The 27,500-nt window shown below is 41.4% G+C and overlaps 1 protein-coding gene and 2 long non-coding RNA genes across 4 annotated transcripts in view; all 3 read right to left on the bottom strand.

Annotated features, from left to right (window-relative positions):
• The window catches only part of LOC138973754 (uncharacterized), a 279,057-nt gene that overhangs the window by 13,526 nt on the left and 238,031 nt on the right, over positions 1-27,500 (bottom strand). The window lies entirely within an intron of this gene.
• LOC138973742 (uncharacterized) lies at positions 7,323-8,347 on the bottom strand. The gene is made up of 2 exons (XR_011458136.1): positions 8,072-8,347; positions 7,323-7,829 (listed from the first exon to the last, which is right to left on the bottom strand). It is a non-coding gene; the product is annotated as an uncharacterized lncRNA (long non-coding RNA).
• On the bottom strand, positions 12,260-13,748 carry LOC138973743 (uncharacterized). The gene is made up of 2 exons (XR_011458137.1): positions 13,009-13,748; positions 12,260-12,766 (listed from the first exon to the last, which is right to left on the bottom strand). It is a non-coding gene; the product is annotated as an uncharacterized lncRNA (long non-coding RNA).

The following is a 27,500-nucleotide window of genomic DNA, read 5'->3' as shown; positions in this document are numbered from 1 at the left end:
AAAAGTTCACACAAGTTTTTAATATGAAGGGGCAGGTCATTTATGTATATGGAGAAAAGTAGAGGGCCTAAAACTGACCCTTGTGGTACGCCATACCGTACAGCCTGCATACTTGATGCCGAGGCGTTCGCATGCACACTTTGTTGCCTGTCACTGAGAAAAGAACAAATAAGGTTAACTGAGTCAGTCCCGAGGCCATATAATTTGAGTTTTCTGAGTAACAACTTGTGATCAATTACATCAAAAGCTTTAGCAAAGTCTACAAAAACAGCACCACAAAATTCATTATCGTTTATCTTGTCCAACCAATGATCAACAAGAGAGATTAAGGCAGTGTGATACGGGTGATTAGCCCTAAAGCCAGACTGGTTCGGGTGAAATAATTGATTGTGATCAAAGTGCGCTAATAGGTGTTTGTTTATATGTTTTTCAAGTGGCTTTTATAATACAGACAATATAGAAATTGGTCTATAGTTTGAGGGGTCTTTCTTCTCACCAGATTTAAACAAAGGAATAATTTGTGCCTGTTTGAGCGCTATTGGAAAATATTGTTTGTCTAAACAGAGATTATAAATGTAAGTGAGAGTTTCGGAAATTACCGGGGCTGATAACTTAAGAATTCTTCCATCTAATCCGTCTACCCCCCGGGTACCTGTTTGCTTTAAATGTGTGAGTGCTTGAAAGACTTCAGGCACTGTAAGCGAAGGAATATTTAATTGAGATGAAATTTCTTTTGACTTACAGAAGTCTTCTAAAACTTCCAAATTATTGAGGTTAGTTGTATCATTTAAAATAACTTTTTCAGCTATTTTGGAAAAATGTGTATTTAGATCATCAGGTGTTAGACTATGTCTCTAACGCAACTTGATTTAGATGCAGAAGTTTTATTTGTGAGTTCATTTATCGCTTTCCAAATGTTCTTTGGATTTTGTTTTGAAGAAGCAAGGTCTTGAAAATATTTTCTCTTTTTTAATCGTTTTATTGAATTTATTTTATTTCTCTGTTCTCTATACTCCTCTTCCTTGACGATTGACTTTAAGAAGTCGCGATTATCTATGGCATCTTGTAATTCATCATCAAACCATTTCGGTTTCACTATGTGTCTGACTCTTTTAGTTCTCCATGGAGCATGTTTATCATATATGTCAGTGAAGGCATTGAGCCAGGGTGTTAATGCAGCATCAGGATTCGTACAATGAGCGCTTTTGCTGCTAGCCCTGCTTACCTCCCCTGGCGCTAGAGGACACGGGTGAAAAATCGCTTCTTTGCAATGTGTAAATCGGTACTTTTCTATTTTATTCTGCAGCTTAGGTAACTGCGCATAGTCTTCATTGGTTTTTTATAAATGTGTGGTGTCGAGGTATGTCCGAATCATATGCTACCCATCTTTTACACATGGCGCAGTTACCTAAGCTGCAGAGATTAAATAGAAAAGTACCGATTTACACATCGCAAAGAAGCGATTTTTCACCCGTGTCCTCTAGCGCTCGCGCCAGGGAGGTAAGACGCTTCTCTCCCTTGGGCCAAGGGAGGTGACCAATGCTAGCAGCAAAACCGCTCATTATAAACATCAGAGAGGGAGGAGTTACAGAGGTCGTGAAGAAATGTGTCTTCGTTGAATTTAAAAAAAGGATCTGTATTTTATTGTCTTGTGACCGGCTTTTGGAATTTGTACACCCTTTCTCGACCACGTCAGACAGATAGGGAAAATCGCTGCAACCACTGGCGGGAACACAACATTCAACAATGTTACGTTGATCAGTGACATGAATATGATCTATCAAAGTACTTGTAGATGCTGTGACTCTTGTAGGGGTGTCTACTATCTGTTTGAGATTATATAGGTTAAAGGGCAGCTGTCGGGTTGCCTGGCCTCAAAAATGCGCGGAGTAGCGTGCAAACACGCGTTTAAGAGTTTTCCGAGTTGATTCAACTAAAGACTGTTGATTTGGTCCAGAAGAAGATACTTGTATCATTAGTTTGAAACCATGATAATGAGTGAAACTTTCTGCTAGTTCTCACAATCCGCAAGAAAACGAAGCAGTTGGCAGGCCGAAACGACTCAAAATCCGCGACCGACAACTCTGTCAGCACAAGAAGAGACGCCGCAGCGTTAGCCTGGCAGTGACGTCATCCGAGGAACCCGATAAGGCCGCTGCGAAGTTTACAGTACAATGCAGAGTACAGCTGGGCATCTGTAATGCTGTACGCGTGATTGATTCTTGCACAAAGTAAAGTATTAGGGTGGTGGTTTCTTCTCAGGACCCACGTTCCCATCTTCTCTTCTTTGATCTGACCAACTGCAACCTTCACAAGTTATTTCTAAAGTGGTTCACATGCTGTTGCTACTCCCCCAGTCCACCCGGTTAAACCATAAAGTTGCTCAACCACAGACCCTCGTGTCCCTGGTCAGCAGACACTTTACACTGAAGAAGGTCCGCTTGAGGTGTCACGCCAATTACCGTGTACGTGTGAGGTACTGAATTCAAGACAAAAACCAACTCTGTCGGTGGGAAAATCTAGGAAAGAGATGATTACAATACCCCTTCAGTTACTCACTCAAGTAGGTAGACGAGATAAGATAAAGGGAAGAGAGACGAAGACAAAGATGAAACAGTGGATCTAGTGTGGAAAATGGGGGAGGGGGGTTCGGCCGCAATAAAATCAAAGATGAATTTGCCAAACTGTGATTGTGATGGTTATGTGAGACGATGATTGTCTATTGCATTGTTGATGTTGCGCGCCTGTTGGGTTGTTTGGGGCTTTTGCACTAATAAGACGCGTGGCAATGTATGATCACGTGAGACCGCGAGACTCGAGAAAGAGCTCAGCAGTCGAGCGGGAACCTTTGCGAAGTAAAGAACAAGAAATGACTTCGCTTGCTCGACTCACTTTTATTGCGTTTGACTGAGAAGCGTTCACCCACAAACAACCACCAGAACAACAGAACAACAACACCACAAATGGCGTCGCCGACAGCGGACAGCGGTGAAGCCAGGAACAACACCACAAATGGCGTCGTCGACAGCGGACAGCGGTGAAGACAGTGTGAACGTGAGGTTCAGAGACCGGCATGGCCAACGAAAGCAACAGTATGATGCAGGTGATTAGAAAATAAACTATGGGTGCAGTATAGAAAGAAAAAACCCCACTATATTTGATTTATTAGTATGACGCAGAGAATGCAGTTAAGAAAGTGAAGATACTGTGATGACCAAGAAATAGTAGATACATTCGTTGGTAAATGATATTTATTGCGTGTAGTGGCAGTAAATGAGAGGGTTGAAGAAAAGAGGCCAGGACTTGCACTACAGCTGGAAGAATGTTGGAATGTGCTGGATAAAAGGGGTGTAATTAGAAATTGTTGTTGGATATAATTATATCATGTTGTGGTTTGCATTGCGGTGCATTGAATAAGTATTGCAATTGTGAAGGGTCTTTGTCAGGTGTTGGCAGTTTACACCGTCAATGTAAGCTACAGGCTCTCGCCGTTTACATGATATTTTTCCCCCCAAGAAAGGTAGTTACCAGAGTACACTTGGCACATATTTGGACTGCTGATATAATTAGGAATTGTTTTTTAAGACATTTTAAAATGAAAGGAGTGCAGGTTAGGTGGAATGATTGATGGTAGGGTGATGCCTGAGTGGACAAAAAATTTTGTGCCATGACATTTTGGGTTGATTGAGTATGAAATTTTGATTTTGACCAGTCAGACTTGACTTGACTGATTATATTGTGTTATTTTGGCGTTACTTTTTGATGTTATTTTGGTACTTGAAAATTTTTGCAGAAAGTTGTTTGGGTGATAGTTTGGTATTTATTTTTTTGTGGATTTTTGCTAAATAGTTGTAGTTATGGAGTCTGCTGGGCAAGAACCAAACACTGTAGAGTCTTTAAAAGAGGAATTGGCAAAATTGCAGTTACAAATGTTAGGAAAAAATGTTGTGTACATGAGAAAAGAAAAAACATTGTATAAATTCACAGGCAAAGGGGACGAGAATGTGGTACAGTGGATAGAAGACTGCAAAAGAGTCTTAGAACAAAATGCTGTGAAAGACGTGAAAGGTTTTGTGTTGGAACACCTGAGTGGTGTGGCCGCCAAAGAAGTCAAGTTAAGTGTGGGTAAAGCAGAGGGGGTGGACAAGATTTTCCACGTATTGAGGGAACATTTTTCGGGGGTGGGGTCCTCTCACGAAATTCTGGGTCAGTTCTATGGTAGACGGCAACGCGCAGATGAAGATGTCCGTGAGTTTTCGTTCGGACTTAGAGATTTACAAGAGAAAGTGCTTGCACTTAAGACATCAGTTTTCCCCAACCCGGATGAGGCTATTAGAGATCAGTTTATAGCTGGAGTCCGAGATACGATCCTGAGGAGAGAGTTAAAGAAAATCGTACAAGAAAAGAAGGGCATGACTTTCGTTGATGCGAGGCAAATCGCCTTACAGTGGAGCATGGATGTACCCCCCTCCCCAACCCCAGTAGAGGCATTTAGTGTTGACGCAGGGCAGGCACCGGACTCCGTCCACCAGGAATGTAGAGTGTGTGTGGTGAATAAAAAGTGATGTATGGAGGACATACTTAGTTTTGGTGAAAATGGTGCTCCATATATTGTGTTGTTTTTGCAAAGGTGACAGTAAACGGCTGTCACGGTGTGTTATTGGTGTTTTGGTATGAAATTTGTGCTATGTGAGGTCATGTGCAAAATGAGAGAATTTGAGAGAAGATGGGAGGATGGTTTTTCATCAGTATGGCACGGTGGCATTGTTTTTGTTTTGGTACAGATGAAGGGTTAATCCTTAGAAAAGAATGCGTTCTTTTTGATAAATGGGATAAATTTGTAACCATTAATGGATAGCTTTCGCTACTATGGTGGATATTGCAAATGGAAGTTCATTGTGCCGTGGGGGAAAGAGTGTCAGCGTTTCTGCATTCAGGTTGGGAATTTGGAATTCTAGCTGTTATGAATGTAGAAAGATGGTGCAATCCAAGATGTGTAGTCAATTCTGCTTTATTGGAAATTGCATACTTGCCATGTTGATTGAATTGCTGTTTTTCTGCTTTGCATCTCAAGAGAAAAGAAAAGTTTGGATATAGCATGTAAATGTGTGAATAGTAATGTTTGGTGTACGCTGAGAGACTGAAAAATTGCAAATGTTAGTTGTTGGTGAGTTTGCGTCTGAGAGAAACGTTTTTATTTGTGTGTGGTGTTTTCATATGATGAAAGGGAAGTAACTTTTTTTGGGTACTTGTATAATGATGAAAGGAAGACATTTGAGAGGAAGAAAAGAACATGACTAATGAAAACACTGTGTTTGTTCAAAATTTTTATGGTAAATAGTTGTAGAGATTATTTGGTCCTTTAGGACAAAGGAATAATGGATACAATTTTTAAGATCAATTTTATACCGGATTCTTTGTTTTGTTTTTTCTTTCTGGAGATTGGTTGTGCTTGTCTGATTTGTCAATGGTGAAGCAGCATGGTAGAGATAACCTGTTAGTGTTTTGTTGTGCATTGTGTTGTTTTGGGCTGAACTTGTGTCAGTTTTTGTTTTGTGTTATTTTCAAGATTTGCTGCTACAATTAAGTCAATGCGTAGTCAAGGCTACATTGTTTAATTGTAGTTTAATTTTGATGGTATGTATTTGTGTTTGTTTCAAGATTTGCTGCTGCAATGAAATCAATGCGTAGTCAAGGCTACATTGTTTAATTGTAGTTTAATTTTGATGGTATGTTTTTGTGTTTTTTCAAGATTTGCTGCTGCAATGAAATCAATGCGTAGTCAAGGCTACATTGTTTTGTGATTGCAGTTTAGTTTTGATGAGATGTTTTTGTTTTTGTTTGTTTTTTCCAAGATTTGATGCTGCAATGAAATCAGTGCGTAGTCAAGGCTACATTGTTTTGTGATTGCAGTTTAATTTTGATGGTATGTTCAAGACACTCTTAGGTGTGCTTGGGTGTTTTTGTATGCAGGGAAAAGATAAAGAAAAAGTTGCTGCCATAGGACAAATTTCGGACATGTACATTATTTCCTGAAATTTTTTTTATTATATTTTTTTTGTTGTGGTGTATGTTCGTTGTTTTTGGGTGGTTGTAACGAAAAGGGTGAATGTATTTGGCCACGACGGACATTTTAGAGAGTAACTTTTTAGCCTAAACGAAAGGCTTAAATGAAATTGACTGGGGATCTTTTTCGCAACTTGGGTTTCAGTGTGATGGTTTTCAGTGTGTAGATATGTTGTCATTTGGCACCCTATGTTTTGGCGAGTGTTGTGCACAGTTTATATTTTTGGATATAGTATGGCTTCCCATTGATGCACCCCAGCAAACAATTTTACGTTGTATTCACGTTATATTCACGTTGGGTTACGTTGGGTTTACGTTGCGTTTCAACGTTTTTTTACGTAGATTTGTATGGACGAAATCACGTGGGAATAACGTTGGAAAACAACGTTGCATTTTACGTGACACCAACGTGAATGCAACGTGAATTATTGGTGGAAGTGGATTGTTCGTAAAAACATTACGTGAATTTTACGTTGTCACAACGTGAATTTTTGGTTGTGGTTGTGGTTTGGTTGAAATTGCGTTGCATTTTTACGTAATGTCCACGTGAATGGAACGTAAATTTTAGGTCAAAATTTAGATAAAAAATTACGTGAATTCTACGTTGACACAACGTAAAAGTTGTGTTTTGGTGCATTTTCCTGATAAAATTGACGTGAATTACACGTCGACACAACGTGAAATTTTGGTTGTGGTTGTGGTTTGGTTTGATTTCGACGTGAATGCAACGTTGAGAGTGAATGTAGGTTTTGGTAAATGTATACACGCACACACACCAACTTTCACACTCAGTCACAGATCATAAGGACTATTACATGTAACACCATAAACTCAAGATACGATCAACAATTTTATTTCATAACAAAAACATGCATATTATGTTGCGGAGAAACTAAAAATGCAGCAGCTTTGCAGGGCTACAGCACAGCATATTCAATCGATTTCATTCTTTGTCCTGGTGGTCCTCTTCTCCCAGGCAGTCCTCTATGCGCCTCTTTGATGCTGGTCGCTAAACAAAGCAAAGACAGCACATTGATATTAGTGACACCAGAGCCTCCATAATGTCTGGAGTAGAAATACACATTGTCACAGGTCAGTTTTCGTCAGCCTGTTTCTTTCTGCGTGCGCCTTCCAAAGGAAGTTTATGGAAGGAAAACACGCCGCCTTTTCGTATTAGCTAAAGAAACAGGTACTGCCTGGACTTTACTTTCCTTCACTCTTTCCCATGCTCTCGAAGTAGCGGAGAAAGGTCAACACAGGTTTATACAATTTAATGCATGGATAGTGTTAATAAAATTCTTGCAATGCAGCACACATTAATCAGGTTAGTCTATATTTTTGCTAAATATCAGTATCGTACTAAATGTATCACACACTGTTCAAGCTAGGTCATGTTACTTGCATCTCAGCACACTCTGATCACATGTCTATTGCTGCTGGATTTCAATTCTGTCACGGTAATCTAACGTGACTCCGCTGCTGCAAACGTTCTTCATAATTTTCCCTCGGAGGACATCAAAACAAAAGGAATACACATAATGTTTATGAAGTTTTGACTTAGCTCGATGTCATTGAAAAGGTACTCGAGATGACTTGTAGCACTTGACTGGTCTAGAAGACCGCGCTCCTGGTTTGGTTCGTCACTCTTCTTCTCAAGACACCATCATCAAGTTAATAGCAGAAGTAGTCTGGTTACATCTCTCTCCACAATTACGGCAACATGAGGAAGAGGAAGATGAATGAATCATTTGGACCGTGGGTTCCTGAAACAGATCAAAGGGCCATATGTGTTACCTACACAGCCTGTCTAAAAGACTTGGTTTGTTCATGTTTTATTATCGTTCTCATTCTATTACTGTGTTTCGGAAAATGGGGATTTGGCAACAGCGCACATTCAAAACGTACACAACTTGACAACAACACAATGTAAATGACTGACACGATACACTCATCTCCGCCCAGATCCCGTGGAACGATTGTCGATGTAATAATCACAGTCTCTTACCTACAAAGACAGGGGAACGGCTTTTCCTCCAAGCGTTCTTCGCTCCGTGGGCTTGCGGAAAACGACCCTCTCGTGAAACGATTTTAGTTTACGTCAGTACACTTGGATACGTCACATGAATACGTCACTTGGCTACGTCGCGTAATGCGCGAGTAGTCTCGGTTGCCTATTCTATTCTTGACAGGTTCGCGCCTCATAATAATAATTCATGACAGCCCCTTTCTTGAGAATGAATTTCCCAAATTTAGTCACTATATGAAGCGCGACTTAAATAATCGGCTCCATGGTTGTCACAACCCGGTATTTCTTACCTCCTTTCTTCTTCACAAAAACGATTGGAGCATTGTACGGTGAGTTTGCCGGTTCAATGACCCCGAGCTTCAACATCTCGTCGATCTCGTCTTCGACCGTTTTCACCATCGCATGAGGTACGAGTCTCGGTCGAACAAACACAGGTTTCTTCTCTGTAAGTTCGATTCTGCACTTCTCCAAGTTGGTAGTAATCGGTACATCAGTCAGATTCTTGGAGAATGCACTACAGATCGCTTTCGCCTCTTTTGTTCTTTCTCTACTCAATTCTTTACAGAAGTTCACGCTTGTGACATCTTCTGTACTAGTAGTTTCCAGCAGAGGAATCATCTTCTGAGTGTCTATTCGGAAGATATCATCGTTCATCGTATCATCTTCCTCGATGACTACGGCGATGTGTTCTTCTGCTTCTTCTTTTTTTTCGTCAATTCTGTTTCTGAGGTCGACAACGTATTCTGCTGACGTCTTCTGTTCACCTTCGACCGATTCATCAGTCCATGCACGACGCAGAACCTGCATGGGACCTCTGATGGTCTTGCCATACCGCATTTCAAAGGGTGAGAACCCCAGACTGTCTTGAGGTGCTTTCTTGGTTCTGCCTTTTGGCGCTGTTCTTTGGCATGTGTCACACGAGAGACAGTAACGTTTTATGTCTCCGACCAAACCTGGCCACCAGAACTCACACCTGATTCTATCAGTGGTTTTCTTCTGCCCGAGATGACCTGTCATCGGGTGGTCGTGCCCAAAAGAAAGCACTTTGCTTCTCATTTCTTTGGGAACAACGACTTTACTAGATTCACTCCCGGTTTTGTCGAGGGTTGTCCTGTACAAGATTTCTTTCTTGTATACATATTTCACACCGTGGAATGATTCTCCTGAAACAGCCATTTGGCGTACTTTTGCCAGTGTTTCATCATCATTCTGAGCCTTCTTGAGATCTTGCGGGGAATACATCTTGTGTGTATTTCTGTCATCATGACTAGTTCCCGGCACAGGTTTCTCATTCCGTTTTTTTTTTCTCTTCTCTTGCTTCCGTGTACTGACCGCCGCGTTGGTCTCACCTTGATACCAACTCGGGTCACGTACTGGAAACAAAGGGGTCTTCCTCTTGTTCTGGCCTACACCATACCATTTACCTATGAGGACAGGATAAATGGGATCATCGAGTATGACCACTTCGGTTTTGGCATCAAAATACGGACAGTCAATGTGGGCCACAGCCGTGGGACACAATTTCCGTGTTTTCTTCTCTGCGAGCGTAGTTTCTTTTTTCTTTGCCAAGTACCTTTCTTCAGGTATAAGGTCGGCCCTGACCATAATACCTGAGCACCCGGAATCGCGTAATGCTTTTACGATTCGGCCGTCTAACTTGATGAACACTTCCTCTTTGAAATCCTTCTTTTCGCACGACTTGCACAGCTTGTCAAGATGTACGGGGATTTCTTGTTCATCAAATTCATTTCGAACATGAACTGCGTGAACGCTTTCTCCCTTATTGGGACAAAATCGTGACGTGTGTCCTTTGCCTCTGCAAAAAAAACAACAGCCTGTGGCTTTCAGTCTTTGTTTTTCATCATCGCTCACGTATTTATGTTCTTTCTGTGACGATTTCTCTTTCGCGTCACTTTCGACGACGTTCGAACCTTTCGTGTTCGAAAACGCGCTGCCGCTAGAATGGTTTTGGTGAGATTGCCGTGGCCTGATGTTCGAACGTGATTGTTCGTACTCCGTGGCAATTTCGCCCATTTCTTTCGCAGACTTCGGTTTCCGATCAAGTACGTGCAACATCACTTCGGCAGGGAAGGTGTTCTCTAATTGTTCTCTGAGAACTAGATCCTTCAGATCTGCCACATGTTCATCGCACTTGGCTAACTCGATCCATTTATCGAGGATGCGCTCAAGTTTGGTGACATGTTCTTTGTACGTGTCAGATGGGTTTCGCTTCAGCTGACGGAATTTCTTCCGATATTGATCTGCTGTCAGTTGAAATCCATCATACAACGCATTCTTCAAAGTGTTGTAGTTGCGCGCGTCTTCGAAACTGAGTTTTGCATAAATGGTTCTTGCCTTTCCTTTCAGGAAATACACCATTCTCGTAGCTTTGCGTTCGTCGTCGAGATGACAGTCGGTTGCATAATGTTCAAATTGTGCAAACCAACTCTCGATGTCGTCTTTGTCATCAAGAAAAGGGATTTTTGGGATAAAGTCGTCATCCCCACGACGCCTCGACGCGTTATTGTTGGCGTTGTCTCGGCGTGCTTCCGTTTGTATCCTCAACTGTTCTAGCTGAAACGCGCGATCGGCTTCACGTTCACGTTCCTCTCGTGCGCGTTCTTCACGTTCACGTTCGCGTTCGTGAGCTTCTCGTTCCTCTCGTGCGCGTTCTTCAGCTACAAACTCACGCAAGTCTTTGCCTTCGAGTCCTAACTCTCGTCCTATCGCCAAAAGTTCGCGAGTCCACTCTAATCCGGATTTTACAGGGTGGATCGGACCTGCACGTTCATTACTCGCAGCGGATACATAAGTCGTTACACGCGCGCCTAACGTCTGAGAATCATTATCGCTCGATTCTCCTTGGGTGTTGACATATGTGTCACCCCCTTCAACATCTGAAACTACGGCCTCGGCCGTATTCTGGTTCTGCGGGTCAGCGTTCATTCTTGCTATATGCGCCCTAGTACTCGGGTGTTTGGATGTTTGCATATCCTTTACGTTAACTCACACACAGATATTCACTGAATCAAACTGCAAATACGTGATGCTCGGTTGAAAAACCGATTTGACTAAACTGCTTTTCACACACTATTTACTAGAGAGAGAAAACTCCCCCACTATAGAATGAAGTGTTACTTTAGTGAAGCTCACTTTGCTACTTGAATTCATGAACGTTCAACGTTACCTCAGTAAACGTTACGTGTCCCAATGACACGATTTCTCTGAACCATTCTAATATCCTTTTACAACCACGGATACCTAACACTAGAATTTATGGTTCTTCTGGTATATGTCAAACAATATACCGTTCTATCGAGTGAACTTCATTTTAATATCTCATCGGCGCTCCATCAACGTGGACCTTTCGCCTATATTAATATCAACTCGATTCTATCGCACAGTAAGTCGAAATAAGATTCTTCAATTATCTACTGCTGTATAGACAATAATCTAAATTTCCTAACCCTTACTCTTGGCGTTGTGAAGTGTGACTGTCTGCAGAATCAACTTCACTTCCACGGTCCTTCTGGACGAAGATGAGTGCTATCCCTCGTATATAACCCAATTCGCCCACCAACCTCCCACGGCGACCAACAATATTATAATTTTGTCGACTAAGGGACACAGGATGGCCTGACAGGGTGTTAGTCCACTGTCTTCTGTTATAGCTTTTTGTTTAGCACAGCCAAATAGGGGGAACTAAACTACTATAACATTAGTGCTTTACGTAAATTATTATAGTGACGTCAAAGCCTTGCGTCACTCTTCATTTGGATTATTCCCGTGTGCTGAAGCACACACGTCAGACTCTGTTATCGTTCAATGATGAACTAACTATAAACATGAATAAACACAAAAGTTGATTTATACGATGATGAACATGAACGGACGAACACACAAACGAAAAACGAATAGGGAATTTGTTGAAGAAAATTTGTTTGGGGAAGCCAAATTGAAATTACGAGTTATAATATCCCGGACGAGCCCCCATATGTCACAGGTCAGTTTTCGTCAGCCTGTTTCTTTCTGCGTGCGCCTTCCAAAGGAAGTTTATGGAAGGAAAACACGCCGCCTTTTCGTATTAGCTAAAGAAACAGGTACTGCCTGGACTTTACTTTCCTTCACTCTTTCCCATGCTCTCGAAGTAGCGGAGAAAGGTCAACACAGGTTTATACAATTTAATGCATGGATAGTGTTAATAAAATTCTTGCAATGCAGCACACATTAATCAGGTTAGTCTATATTTTTGCTAAATATCAGTATCGTACTAAATGTATCACACACTGTTCAAGCTAGGTCATGTTACTTGCATCTCAGCACACTCTGATCACATGTCTATTGCTGCTGGATTTCAATTCTGTCACGGTAATCTAACGTGACTCCGCTGCTGCAAACGTTCTTCATAATTTTCCCTTGGAGGACATCAAAACAAAAGGAATACACATAATGTTTATGAAGTTTTGACTTAGCTCGATGTCATTGAAAAGGTACTCGAGATGACTTGTAGCACTTGACTGGTCTAGAAGACCGCGCTCCTGGTTTTGTTCGTCACTCTTCTTCTCAAGACACCATCATCAAGTTAATAGCAGTAGTAGTCTGGTTACATCTCTCTCCACAATTACGGCAACATGAGGAAGAGGAAGATGAATGAATCAATTGGACCGTGGGTTCCTGAAACAGATCAAAGGGCCATATGTGTTACCTACACAGCCTGTCTAAAAGACTTGGTTTGTTCATATTTTATTATCGTTCTCATTCTATTACTGTGTTTCGAAAAATGGGGATTTGGCAACAGCGCACATTCAAAACGTACACAACTTGACAACAACACAATGTAAATGACTGACACGATACACTCATCTCCGCCCAGATCCCGTGGAACGATTGTCGATGTAATAATCACAGTCACTTACCTACAAAGACAGGGGAACGGCTTTTCCTCCAAGCGTTCTTCGCTCCGTGGGCTTGCGGAAAACGACCCTCTCGTGAAACGATTTTAGTTTACGTCAGTACACTTGGATACGTCACATGAATACGTCACTTGGCTACGTCGTGTAATGCGCGAGTAGTCTCGGTTGCCTATTCTATTCTTGACAGGTTCGCGCCTCATAATAATAATTCATGACAGCCCCTTTCTTGAGAATGAATTTCCCAAATTTAGTCACTATATGAAGCGCGACTTAAATAATCTGCTCCATGGTTGTCACAACCCGGTATTTCTTACCTCCTTTCTTCTTCACAAAAACGATTGGAGCATTGTACGGTGAGTTTGCCGGTTCAATGACCCCGAGCTTCAACATCTCGTCGATCTCGTCTTCGACCGTTTTCACCATCGCATGAGGTACGAGTCTCGGTCGAACAAACACAGGTTTCTTCTCTGTAAGTTCGATTCTGCACTTCTCCAAGTTGGTAGTAATCGGTACATCAGTCAGATTCTTGGAGAATGCACTACAGATCGCTTTCGCCTCTTTTGTTCTTTCTCTACTCAATTCTTTACAGAAGTTCACGCTTGTGACATCTTCTGTACTAGTAGTTTCCAGCAGAGGAATCATCTTCTGAGTGTCTATTCGGAAGATATCATCGTTCATCGTATCATCTTCCTCGATGACTACGGCGATGTGTTCTTCTGCTTCTTCTTTTTTTTCGTCAATTCTGTTTCTGACTGACACGATACACTCATCTCCGCCCAGATCCCGTGGAACGATTGTCGATGTAATAATCACAGTCTCTTACCTACAAAGACAGGGGAACGGCTTTTCCTCCAAGCGTTCTTCGCTCCGTGGGCTTGCGGAAAACGACCCTCTCGTGAAACGATTTTAGTTTACGTCAGTACACTTGGATACGTCACATGAATACGTCACTTGGCTACGTCGCGTAATGCGCGAGTAGTCTCGGTTGCCTATTCTATTCTTGACAGGTTCGCGCCTCATAATAATAATTCATGACACACATCTTTTCAACTTAGGTCACTTTTTAGTAACTTTCCACTGCCTACTACTGTCTCTGGCCTACTGCCAACTGAGTGTTGACACTATACATGTATTTCTTTTTAATATATGAAATGAAGCATTATGTCCCTTCTTCGAGCCTTGTGTCAGATTTAGGCCGCAAGCCAAGACAACAAAAGACTGTGTGCCGGTGTGTATTCCTTCCATAAGAAATGAAGTATTTCAAACGAAAATTGATCGTTTCAGAACAGTTTGGGGGTATTTTATTTGTATTTGCATCATTAAGACATTTGACCTGGAAGGGAAACTGTCTTTAATCTGTGTACAAGAATTAAATGTTTGTAATTGTCCAAACACAAATAACATCCGTTACTGTTATATATATACATATATATATATACGAATCACACACACTCACACACAAACTCACACTAGCGCGTCACCTTATTCCCACTACTATGAGTTATACACAACTACAATAAGCGATAAACGTTTCATATGCTGATCAGGATGCAATGAACTTTGACACGCTCCAATTAAAGCCCATTATAGGGGCCGCGGTGTCCGTCTCTCTCCTTGAGGATAAAATTTGTTTGTTTATTTGTTGCTTAACGTCCAGCCGACTACGCTGAGCCATATCAGGACGAGGAAGGGGGGGATGAAGGGGGCCACTTGTCAAGCGATTCCTGTTTACAAATGCACTAACCCATTACTTGTGTCCCAGCAGGCTTTAGTAAAACTAAATTAATACCTACTGGAAGATTACCAGTTTCCAGTATGTTAAAATAGGCTTAACCTATCTACTGCTGGACTTACATCAGAACACTAACAGATTAAACGGGGCGGGGATGTAGCTCAGTCGGTAGCGCGCTGGATTTGTATCCAGTTGGCCGCTGTCAGCGTGAGTTCGTCCCCACGTTCGGCGAGAGATTTATTTCTCAGAGTCAACTTTGTGTGCAGACTCTCCTCGGTGTCCGAACACCCCCGTGTGTACACGCAAGCACAAGACCAAGTGCGCACGAAAAAGATCCTGTAATCCATGTCAGAGTTCGGTGGGTTATAGAAACACGAAAATACCCAGCATGCTTCCTCCGAAAACGGCGTATGGCTGCCTAAATAGCGGGGTAAAAAACGGTCATACACGTAAAATTCCACTCGTGCAAAAAACACGAGTGTACGTGGGAGTTTCAGCCCACGAACGCAAAAAAAAACAACAAAAAAAAACCAGATTAAACTATACATGAATCGCGAGACAAGCGGCAAGAGAAGAGATTTTTGGAAAAAATACAGGTGAATGAGCAAGAAGGCAGAAAAAAAGAAAAGAATTCATGAAGAAAAAGAGAGCATGACAGGAAAGAGGAACCAAAAATCTACCTAACAGCAAACTAGAAAGCTCCTGCGGTTCCAAAAACAGGAGGGGCCTTTAATTCATAACCGCAGTGCCCCACTGCGGGATTGAGGATAAAAGGGCTCACAGCCTTTTCAACATTGTTATCAAAATCAAAGTCTTTCGGTAACCTGGAAAGCTCCTCGGAGCTAGTACTGTCTCAAATATCCACCGATCGCCGTAGGTCGAAGTTGAAGACTATCAAGTGTATGCATGTTGTAGAGGTGGAAGGTGCACAGAAAATGGAAGCAATCATTACAATCAAACTTTGTTTCCTGATTCCAAAAACATATAGATATGATATGTTTAGATTAAAAACACGCTCAGAAAGTTAAAACGAAGAGAGGTACAGAAAAGCGTGCTATGCAACACAGCGAAACCACTACAGCGCTGAACAGGCTCGTCAATTTCACTCCGTTTTGCACAAGCGGCGGACTGTGGTCAATTGTGAAAAAATGCATTGCGTTCAGTTTCATTCTGTGAGTTCGACTGAGCTTGACTAAATGTTGTATTTTCGCCTTACGCGACTTGTTTTCTAACCTTCATCTGTCCGACACGTGCGATCTCACTTTTTCAGTGAGTTATTTTTTCCCTCTAACATCTGGTTGCCAGACTTCCGTCAACCTCTTGTCAAATGTCACACTGTGATTCTCACGTATCTGATCGCTTCTTTAAGAGCACTTGACAGTGTCCAGTCAATCACTTCTTTCAGACGGGTCATAAAATTGCAAAGGCTCCTGATTGCCCCGCTCCTGTACGCTTCGTTGGGAAAAGTCGAAGAGGCTAGCGGAAAACTTTGGGGGGAGGGTCTATGGGGGAGGGGGGGGGAGGGGGATTTTAGATTGAGAGGAGACGGAATGCATGGAACGGAACTTTTATGAATCGTTTTGTAGTTTTTGTGTCTGGGGCATGTAAACAAAACAAAAATGAGCAAAATTCTGAGAGAAAAACGGGAGCTTTATCAAAGCAAATTTGTTTTACAGTTGTTATTATTTAACGACAAGAAGAGACACAATACAATTTTTTATACTTTTGATTTCTAAGAGTTGAAATCAATTACGCAGATATATTATTAGTCTACAAAGCCATGACGGTGCCAAAATAGCATGATAGCATTTTTGAATATTTCACTAATCAGAGCAGCAGAATTCTAACTTCATTATATAAAACCAATCTAATCAATGAATTTAGTAAGCACTGATCATTAAAAAATCTCACAACTTAAGAACATCATACCTCTGCATAAATTACGCTTATGCAGTATGTTTCTTCCGATTAATGCAAACACTTTTTTTTTCGCAGAGCAGGGACCCGGCATTGATACCGTCACCTGAAAATCAGTGGCTGTGTTGTAAGACCTACATTTTGTAATTGACAATGACTTGAAAAGGCACGTGTCCTAAGCATATAGGAAAGGTAATACATGTACACTCAACGGTGTCTTTTGCACACTGCTATCTGACAAATTATTTAGAGCGGTCATCAGAAGCAGGCGACGATAGTCGAGTGATTTATTACCCACGGGGGGTTGAGGCTGCAGACAATTAACTGTGAACTGAGAAGGGGTAAGCGGTGGGGGCGGAGGGGGGGGGGGGGTAAAAGGGTGGGGTGACAGGCATAAAATAATGAAAACTTGTTATGGTCCGACTTTGGGTTTGGTGTGTGTTGGCTACGCTGATGTCTCAAGTAGACTCACGTTCATAAGGGGGTGGGTAAATCAACATGGTCGGCAATTTTATGATCCAGGTCGACAAAAGACCGTCAAGTGTGTAATTAGCCAATCAGTCAGATGACATCAAGGTGTAAAGTTCTGAATTCTTCTCATACCACCGTTCCGACCTCATCTCTCGGACAAAAGTTGGACAACCAAGTTTTGGAAGAAATTTTCAAGGAAGAATGACATCACAGGTTTCTGGAAAGCAAGGATTTGGGACAAAAGAAAGAATAACTGACACTATGACACACACACACACACACACACACACACACACACACACACACACACACAAACACACACACAGGCACGAACTCAAACAAACACACTGGCACACCACACACACACACACTGACACCACACACACACACACACACCGACACCACACACACACACACACACACACTGACACACTCACACTCACACACTCACGCACGAACACATTCATACAAACTTGCGCGCGCGCGCACTGATTTCTAAACAACAACAACAATAAGCAGTGAACGATGCATGCTAATCATGAGGCAAGAAATGAATGTGGCAAGTTTGATTCAACTTTGACCCGCTCTAAATCCCACGTTGTACACAGGAGCGGTGTCCGTCTGTCTCCCTGAGGATGAAAGGGCTCACAGTTTCCAAAACTTGTGATCAAAATCAAAGTCATTCAGTAACCTGGAAAGCTACTTAGAGTGCTGTCTCAATTATCCCCCTATCGCCGTAGGTCGAAGTTGAGGACTATCAAGTGTATAGGGAGGGGTAGGGGGAGGGTGGAAGTGAATTGTTACGACACGACTTTGTCGTGTAAAAGGAAATGATGGGTGGCACGCGGATATCCGTGGGATGTTCAGACATGGAAATTGCTCGAAATAACGATTATCTATTAAACTCATAGCTCATGGATTTCCATTAAGTACTTTTACCCCGCGTTGTACTTGAAGTCCGACACCTAGTGTGAAAACGATCGTTCAATAGTCCAACATATTTCTGCCCCTTTTCCCGTTTAACCCCCAAATAACAACAACTACAACAAAGACAGCAAGAGCGACGACGACGACAACAAAATGTTGGAACCAAATTGAAATCATTGCAAACAAGACACCAGCAAATGTCGGACACCTACATGGTGGTTTTCAAGTTCCTCATTTTGTTACATCCCCCATACAAAACACTTTACCTATTGATCTTGTTATTTGGTTAGTTAATTTGAAATTAATGTTAAAGTTCCTAATTTGTTATCTAAATTTCGCCATAACGCATTTATTAACTCATTCATTTATGAACTTATTTATGTATCATTTCCCGTCGCGATATAACCTTGAATGATTGAAAACGACGTTAAACACCAAATAAAGAAAGAAAGATGTATCATTTCCCTATTCGTCTATTTGTTTATTTTTTTTATTTCAGTTATTTCGGCATGTAGGTATTTCGGTTGTAAGCAATTCAGTTATAATAAAACAAATTCACCCATTATTAGAAAGGGGAAAACAAATTGAAATGTCGGGTGCACATTCCAAGTTGATCCCTTTTTTAACTAAAAATAGCGCGCGTTATTACTAACAATGCTCTTGTACACGCTTATAAAATATAAAGCCCACATGTTAAAATACCTTGACAACTACAAAGTGGGAAATTACAACGACGGTCAACAGTCAGAGTTATATATTGCTTGCAAGCCTGTCCGCCCTGTATCCAAGATATCCCCCATGCACTGGCATGGTCCTAAGATGACACACTTATTACTCAACAGTAAATTCCAGTAAGCCTTTAGTCGGACTCTGTCATTTGTATGTTTGTGAATGTCACAGAAAAAAACCACAACTCCCAAGATCACAGAAGCATGATTAACCATTCAGTCAATTCAAGGGAATGCACGCTGAAAACGTCCGCTTTCATTTCACCTAAGAGGGGGAGGAAGGTGTTTTGTTAATTTTCTATTGCTGGTACTCGCACGTGTTCAAAGTGTGTGGGAAAAAGATCAAGTCGCGTAAGGCGAAATTACTACATTTAGTCAAGCTGTGGAACTCACAAAATGAAACTGAACGCACGCTTTTCTGTACCTCTCTTCGTTTTAACTTTCTGAGCGTATTTTTAATCCAAACATATCATATCTACATGTATATGTTTTTGGAATCAGGAATCGACAGGGAATAAGATGAAATTGTTTTTAGATCGATTTCGGAAAATTAATTTTAATTATAATTTTTATATTTTTAATGTTTAGAGCTTGTTTGTAATCCAAATATAACATATGTATACGTTTTTGGAATCAGAAAATGACGAAAAATAAGATGAAATTGTTTTTGGATCGTTTGATAAAAAAATAATTTTAATTACAAGTTTCCGATTTTTAATGACCAAAGTCATTAATTAGTTGTTAAGCCATCAAGCTGAAATGCAATACCAAAGTCCGGCCTTTGTCGAAGATTGCTTTGCCAAAATTTCAATCAATTTGATTGAAAAATGAGGGTGTGACAGTGCCGCCTCAACTTTTACAAAAAGCCGGATATGACGTCATCAAAGGTATTTATTGAAAAAATGAAAAAAAACTTCCGAGGATATCATTCCCAGGAACTCTCATGTAAAATTTCATAAAGATCGGAGTCCAGTAGTTTAGTCTGAATCGCTCTACACACACACACGCACAGACACACACACACACACTCACTCTCACACACACACACACACACACACACACACACACACCACGACCCTCGTCTCGATTCCCCCTCTATGTTAAAACATTTAATCAAAACTTGACTAAATGTAAAAAGGCAAAACAACTCAGCAGCCTGCATGCAACTGAGGACAACAACAAGTCGCGTAAGGCGAAAATACAACATTTAGTCAAGCTCAGTCGAACTCACAGAATGAAACTGAACGCACTGCATTTTTTCACAAAGACCGTAGTCTGCCGCTTGTGCAAAACGGAGTGAAACTGACGAGCCTGTTCAGCGCTGTACATAGTGGTTTCGCTGTGCTGCATAGCACGCTTTTCTGTACCTCTCTTCGTTTGGTTTAAACTGTTGCATTCAACGTTTGTGCATTATTTACAAATAAAAAACGCATATAGAGTAAACAACAACAAGCATAATGCTTATAGTGGTGTTTACAGTTTTCTAGAAAAATACATATAAATGGCGGCTATTGTACAGTTTAAATGAAGAGCAAGCAAACATGAAAAGAAAATTGAATGAAAAATGTACATCAAAACAAAAATCCGTTTAAGAATACATATATTATATTTTTCGTTTTAACTTTGTGAGCGTGTTTTTAATCCAAACATATCATATCTATATGTTTTTTGAATCAGGAACCGACAAGGAATAAGACGAAATTGTTTTTAAATCGATTTCGGAAATTTGATTTTGATAATAATTTTTATATTTTTAATTTTCAGAGCTTGTTTTTAATCCAAATATAACATATTTATATGTTTTTTGAATCAGATAATGACGCAGAATAAGATGGAATTGTTTTTGGAACGTTTGATAAAAAAAATAATGTCAATTACAAGTTTCTGATTTTTAACGACCAAACTCACTCATTAGTTTTGACACCGAGCTGTAATGCAATACCGAAGTCCGGCCTTTGTCGAAGATTGCGTGGCCAAAATTTCAATCAATTTGATTGAAAAATGAGGGTGTGACAGTGCCGCCTCAACTTGTACAAAAAGCCGGATATAACGTCATCAAAGGTATTAATCGAAAAAATGAAAAATATGTCCGGGGATATCATTCCCAGGAACTCTCATGTAAAATTTCATAAAGATCGGTCCAGTAGTTTAGTCTGAATCGCTCTACACACACACACGCACAGACACACACATACACACACAGACACACGCACACACACACACACACACACACACACACCACACACACATACACACACACACCACACACACACACACACACACATACACCACGACCCTCGTCTCGATTCCCCCTCTATGGACATTCTGTGAGTTCGACAGCTTGACTAAATGTTGTATTTTCGCCTTACGCGACTTGTTTTTTGCTGTATTTTTTTCTTTTTCTTTATTTTGTCTTATATGTCTGTAATGAACATTTTAAAATAAAGAGGAAAAACACTACCCACGATCCTCTCAACGAAACAGTACATTAAAAACCTGTGCACGCGCACACACACACAAACACAACTTTTTGAGAAAACATTGGCTGCATTTTTTTTTTTACTGGTGAGCGTACCCTAAGAAGAAATCCAACATGTGTTGTCCATATGATTTGCCCGTTCGGTTTTCTTTTGTTCTCATACGCGAGATGTCTCAAGAGGACCCATTTTGGCAAAGTTTAGAGGAGGGGGGGGGGGGGAGGGGGGAGCATGTCCGTAATTTTATTATCCAAGTGGACAAGCGATCGACAAAAGACTGCCAAGTGCTGTAAATGAGTCAGGTAAGATCAAGGTGCGATTTTTGACTTGTACTTCATACCAGTTTTCCTCGCCTCTTCTCTCCTCAACAAAGGTCTAGCAACAAAGTTTGGGGGGTGTAATCTCATAAGGAGTGGCATTATATCACATGCGAATATGAGGGAACGAGACAGAAGAATGAATAAAACAGCCGCTATTACGCTATCTGTGTTGTGGCTGGAAGAAAAAAGAAAAAGAAAGAATACCGTCCAACTAACACGAAGAAGAATGGGAAAACATCTTAAATAAAGGGAGAGGTACAAAGGTTGCAATTCATCTCGGCTAGATATTATTCACAATTTTTGTAAACATAGTAAGCCTATACTCGCATCAGACACATATTTTACATGTATCAGCATCCTACATTTTGTCCGTGTCTGCCTTCTGGCCGGGTTTGCGATTTCTACATATTATATTCATGTGTTCTTCTCCTCTGACAGTGCGGGCTCAGCGTTTACAAACGGGACAATATGACATCAAATAACGCTATCAAATATCGGAGAACAGCCACACAAGCGAATGCTCTCAAGAATATGTAAACCAATGTTCATCAAAATCCGTCAGGTAGCACACACACACACACACACACACACACAAACACACACACACACACACACACACACACACACACACACACACACACACACACACACACACAGTCCGAGTGTGTCATTACTTGAATGGGGTGTGCACGTTAAAGATCCCACGATTGACAAAAGGGTCTTTCCTGGCAAAATTGTATTGCCATAGATAAAAATGTCCACCAAAATACCCGTGTGACTTGGAATAATAGGCCGTGAAAAGTAGGATATGCGCCGAAATGGCTGCGATCTGCTGGCCGATGTGAATGCGTGATGTATTTTGTAAACAAATTCCATCTCACACAGCATAGATAAAAATCCCTGCGCCTTGAATATGTGCGCGATATAAATTGCACAAAGTAAAAATACAAAAATAAATAAATAAATCCCTGCGCTTAGAACTGTACCCACGGAATACGCGCGATATAAGCCTCATATTGATTGATTGATTGAATCAGTGAATGTGAAAAGACTATGGGTAGTCGTCTAAGACAGGTTAAAATCAGTCTAACGAATGACTACACAAACCTGCATGTGTCAGGTTTTAATTTTTGTTTGTTTGTTCTTTCTTTATTTTGTTTTGTTATTTCGTACGTTCGTTGATAAAATGCCGTCCCAACCTGCCGCCCACACACACACACACAAACACACACACACACACACACACACATTATAATCCCCCCTCCCGAATCCCCTCTCCCATTCTCCACCCGATAGCTCCTCTTTGTCTCACTCTCTCCTCCTTACAAATAACAATTTCAGTGATACGTTCATCTTTAATCCACCCCCCTCCCCGAATCACCTCCCCATTCTCCACCCGATAGCTCCTCTTTGTCTCGCTCTCTCCCCCGGTGTGACGTTTTCATCTTTCGCCGTGTTGATATTTCGCTTCTCGGCCTCGTTGATCTAGTATAAACTCTACACTGAACAAAAAAACACCCTTCGATAGTACTGATGAGCGACCTTGTGTACCTTACATTCATGGGGCCAAATTTGTCCAACCAATTTGTTTTAATTAACTTAGAAATTTGATTCATCCTAAAATGTTTCCTTCTTACTCAAGGGACGTAATTAACCACTCAGTACACGTTTTCGAAGAATTCGATTTTGGGGTTGAAATCTATTAAATTTTACCACCAATTTTCTTCACATGCAAGAAACTGACATGCTTTTCGTCCTGAAATAATTTCACTTCTTAATTTTACCAGGAAACAACATTTCAGTCTTGAGTATATGTCGAGGGGGAAATATGTACACAGACGAAAGATGAAATCGTGACACCGGCAGGGTATCTCGGCTGCCTACTTGAGTGAGTAACAGAACAGGCCGACAAAAGATAGTCAAGTATGTAATGAGCCAATGTGTCAAGTTCTGAATTCTTCTCATACCACTGTCCGCTGGGCAGATTCACTTGAACTTGAAGCAGCTTGTCTGGATACATCGTCCTCCCTCAAGATCGTAAAATGCCCAATTAAGTACTTGAGATAACAATGGCCGCCCCCGCTTTCAGTCTCATGCACTGAGCTAGTCTGATTAAACAGCTTTCTAAAGGTTGCGTCCGTCTATGTGAAACGTGTTTTTCCTTTGTGTTCCACTGCTTGTGACCCATTGTTTCGCTATACTGACTCAAACGTTGAGTCTAAAAGAATGTGTATCCCTTGAACTGAGTTAGGGCTGACATTGTGACTATTGGAAAGACCCGCCATCTTTGGCCGGTCCGTTTCCATTCCAATCATGGTCTCGACAATCAAGTAATCTGTGCATGTGTACATGGAGTACAATAAGTGATAACGTCTCATGTGGAACAACTGAAAACAACTTACCTTCGAGTTGATTACGATGAATATTTTAGTCCTGAAAGTGTTCATCAAAGTTGAAAACCAAATTTGGGATACACAAAGTCGACCGTGGCCATCACCGGAAAACACTGTCGGTTAGAAACGCGTCTTTTTTGGGGAGGGAAAGTTTCGCACTCGCAAATCCATTTAACTCAGCAAATTCCTTGAAACAATATGCATTTATGTTATACTCTTTTCGTCTTACACAATTAGTGAACCTCTATGTTTGACCGAACATTAATTGAATAGAATATTACGAAACTAAAAATGCAGGTGAAAAAACCGAAATGATTGACAAAGTTTCGACGTTGTCTCTCTCTGTCTCTCTCTGACTCTCTCTGTCTCCCTCTCTCCCCTCTGTCTCCCTCTCTGGCTCTCTCTATCTCTCTCTCTCTCTGTCTCTGTCTGTCTGTCTGTCTGTCTGTCTGTCTGTCTGTCTGTCTGTCTCTGTCTGTCTCTCTCTCTCTCTTTCTCTCTCTCTCTCTCTCTCTCTCTCTCTCTCTCTCTCCCCCGACCCCCAGCCCCAATTTTTGGAAGGTTAGAAACTAGAGGACGTACATTTCTGTACAGTCACCATAAAATCTTCATCATGAATGCAAAAATGTTAACAAAATCGGCAAACCATAAAAGAACATGAAAAAAGGAAAGAGGTGCATTTAAAGGCTGTTGCATGGGCACTGGCTCTCAAAATCCGTTCAGCAGAATGAGTTCGCATGTAACTGAAACTATTCTTAAAAGTTACTTGGTGATTTTAAAAGCTTGATAACACAAGTCCCATGATTTTAGACATGCTACAAAAGATGCCTTTAATCGAAGAAAGTTTGCGTTCTTGGCTGAGTCAATGCTGCTGGCTCGAAAATTACCTCCCTTGGACGCGTGACGTCTATAGCGGAATCGGCCGGGTGGAACGGCGCTCTCTTATGCCGTGCAATGGGCGCAATCGGGTAGTCTAGTCATGTCCTCAAGAATACTTCAAAGGTAGGTCAAGAGAAACTAAGGACGGGGTGCGAGGGTGACTTCTCCCAGGTTATAACATTTCAAACAATAAATAACGGAGTTCATAACATGTATTCTGCTCCCTTCCTGCTTTTTCAGGTGTAATTCCCACTTGAACCCTGTTTTAGTTCAACTTATTGGCAGATATATTGTCACGCGCCGAAGGACACAAACACACTCACACACACACACACGCACGCACGCACACACACACACACACACACACACACACATACACACACAGCCACCCACAAACACACATACACAAACTGATGTCACACACACACACACATACACAAACTGATGTCACACACACACACACACACACACACACACACACACACACACACACACACACTAACACGTGTACACACACACGCACACACACACACACTAACACGTACGTGTAATCACACACACACACACACACACACACACACACACACACACACACACACACACACGCACACACACACACACACACACACGCGCGCACGTATAGACAATCACAGAGATTAGGTTCATGTATTCTGCCCCCCTCTCGCCAATTTACAAAATACAACAAGAGGTTTGATGAGCACAGTAGATCAACTTTAAACGTACACAATTATATTTTTAGCATTACTTTTCAATTCTCGTTGATGCATTAATGATGCCAGAAAATGTAACCGGACGCATTTGGAACGCCAAATTAAGCAATCAAATACATTGCGCGGTACATCGGCGCTTAATTTCATAACGTCTGACTGAGTCATTTGTTATTCGGTGATAGTTTCGCACATATCTATCTCCTGTATTTGAAAATCTGTTCACCTTACGTAATTTTCAAAGGCTTTATATGTATATACATTTCTTTGATAAACGATACGAAACCGTGCAGGTGAAAATTTGGTAATGACTGACGTAGGATTTACGTTGTGGATTTCACGTTGAGGGCACGTTGGCGATCAATCAAACCCCAACGTTGTGTGTTTACGTTGAAACTACGTTGTAGGAACGTTTGTTGTATCAAACTAACTTTTGTTTTTAAATCACGTGAATTTCACGTGAAAATCACGTGAGTATACCAACGTTGTTCGAACACCAGAAAATCACAATAATACAACGTCGATTTTACGTTGCTTTTTAAGGTGGAATCCACGTGAAATTTACGTTATGTACCAACGTGTAAAAAACAAAAAAACACAACTGTAACGCAACGTTGCTTTCACGTTGTGTTTTTTGGTTGGATCCACGTAAATTTCACGTAATCTTCGCAACATTTGTAAGACACCAAAATGCAACGTGAAATTCACGTAAAATTTACGTTGTATTACAACGTCGAAAGAACACCAAAATCTCACAATGACACAACGTTGGTTTTACGTTGCGTTTTTTGGTTGGCTCAACGTAAATTTCACGTAAAGTTCGCAACGTTGCTAATGACACGAAAAATTCACTTTTTCGCAACGTCGTATTCACGTTGTGTGTTTGCTGGGCACCTTACGATTTGTCTGTGTGGTTTTGCCTTACGTTTTGTCTTTAAGAATTGTTTGTGCAAATTGACTTATAATATTTGGTCGTTGATGACACTTGGTCAACGGCGGGACGCCGTTGCATGTCCCGGGGGGTGTATGTGAGACGATGACTGTCTATTGCATTGTTGATGTTGCGCGCCTGTTGGGTTGTTTGGGGCTTTTGCACTAATAAGACGCGTGGCAATGTATGATCACGTGAGACCGCGAGACTCGAGAAAGAGCTCAGCAGTCGAGCGGGAACCTTTGCGAAGTAAAGAACAAGAAATGACTTCGCTTGCTCGACTCACTTTTATTGCGTTTGACTGAGAAGCGTTCACCCACAAACAACCACCAGAACAACAGAACAACAACACCACAGTTATTTTGTGTGTGTGTGTTTGTGTGTGTGTGTGTGTGTGTGTGTGTGTGTGTGTGTATGTGTGTGTGTGTGTGTGTGATAACACATATGTGTGTGTGTGCGTGTGATAACAGTCACGTATGTGTGTGTGTGTGTGAGATAACACGTATGTGTGTATGTGTGTGTGTGTGTGTGTGTTTGCGTATGTGTGTGATTACACGTGTGTGTGTGTGGGTGTGGGTGTGTGTGTGGTGGGTGTGTGTGTGTTTGTGTGTGCATGTGTGTGTCTGTGTGTGTTTGTGTCCCTCGACGCGTGACATTATATGCCAATAAGTTCAACAAAAACAGGGTTCAAGTGGGAACACCTGAACAAAAGCAGGAGGGGGACGGTAGACACTTTATAAACTCCGTTTTTCACTGCGAAATTTTGGCCTGGGAGAAGACACCCCATCCTAAGTTTCTCTTCACCTACCCGTGAAGTATGCTTGAGGGCTTGACTAGACAACCCGATTGCGCTCACTACACGGCATAAAGAGAGCGCCGTTCAACCCGGCCGATTCCTCGGCTGACGTCACGCGTCCAAGGGAAGTAATTTTCGAGCGGGCTGCATTGACTCAGCCAAGAATGCAAACTTTCTTCGATTAAAGACATTGTAG

The sequence above is a fragment of the Littorina saxatilis genome, linkage group LG8 (assembly GCF_037325665.1).
Source record: "Littorina saxatilis isolate snail1 linkage group LG8, US_GU_Lsax_2.0, whole genome shotgun sequence".
Lineage (NCBI taxonomy): Eukaryota > Metazoa > Mollusca > Gastropoda > Littorinimorpha > Littorinidae > Littorina > Littorina saxatilis.
This window is presented reverse-complemented; position numbering and strand designations above follow the sequence as displayed.